This window comes from Pygoscelis adeliae, unplaced genomic scaffold (genome assembly GCF_000699105.1).
Source record: "Pygoscelis adeliae isolate BGI_AS28 unplaced genomic scaffold, ASM69910v1 Scaffold27, whole genome shotgun sequence".
Taxonomy (NCBI): Eukaryota; Metazoa; Chordata; class Aves; order Sphenisciformes; family Spheniscidae; genus Pygoscelis; species Pygoscelis adeliae.
Window position 1 is genome coordinate 1,232,819 of NW_008825410.1, and position 1,370 is coordinate 1,234,188.

A 1,370-nucleotide genomic window follows, 5' to 3' on the forward strand; every position below is an offset into this window, starting at 1 on the left:
CTTCTTTACATATCAATGACACATAACCATTTCTTCTCAGGCAGTGTACCTCACAAACACGTTTTAGATAAACGTAGCCTTCTTTCTATGCAGAGGTGGCAGAGCACTGAACACTACAACACTGCTGCTACCACATTAAAAGAATGGATGTTGACAGTTTTATAGTGTCTATAGGATGTTATATTACTTGGAAAGAAAAAGGTAATTAATAAGCTGATGACAGTACAGATGTTTACAAAAATCAGACACTTTGCTAGCATAAAAATTATTGATGGAAAGCTACCAGTATTCTCACTCATTAGTCTAAAAATTACCATCACAGGATAAGCTAGGTATCCGAGATAGTTATGGCACAGCTGCACCTGCATGGCTTTGTACACTTCCATAAGGGAATGAATCAAAAAATCACATGTAACTTCAGTGTGGAAGTAGACCTTCTCAAAATTGTAAACTGCCATGGAACAGAAGAGTACTTCTAGACAGAGGTAAATGAAGGAGTGTGATTTCTGCTCCTAAATATCTATGTAGTCTAATTAAAAATGTGAATATATTCTGAAAGAAAGTCTCAGTGGAAGGAGAATAAAAAATGCTTTATCTGGGATAATGAGCTGGCTGACTAAAACACCAGAGTATTTTGCACCTTAATGTCAGGCAGAACTTCTATACTGAAGAGCCTCTTACTATGGAAAGTTCCCCTTCACGAGATGGATTAATGGAAATTTAGAGCTGTAACAAGACTAAAGTCAGATAGGGTAAAGTCTTCTACAGTTGTCTTTTTTTCTCCTGCTTATAAAGAGTTCAATAGGGTCAATACAGTTTGAGTAAGCCAGATTATATTTCTTCCTTCCAAACCTCAAAAGCATACAATTATTACCATTTTTTGCAAATGCATTTGGCTCACAAGAATGGAAATGCTTATGAAATTTCATGAGAAGTCAAAATTCTGTATGCAGAACAAAGGAAGGAAGGTCATTTCCGTGGATAATGGAAGACTTACTGCAATTTGCAAATATCAAACATGACAATCCACCAGAAAGAGAAAATAAAAGTAGAAACAGATCTATTTGTTGAGGTCGGGCTTTAGCTGTGGGAGGCAAAAAAAATCTGCAACTGCGTTCTATGCAATTCTAAGCAAATATTTCACAGAAACTCTCCATCCAAGTCTTGTCCCTATTTAAATGTACTTCTGTACTAGCCTATGCAGCAAAACATTTACAAAGTGTTTGTCAAAAAATCTGCCCTCCCATGCATAACTGCCCTAATATATTGCAAGTTTAAATAATGAGTTAATCAAACCTACTAAATAATACATAAAAGCAGGCATGGCTCTAAATGTGGTTCTATATGTAGTTCTAGCACAGGGACTACTC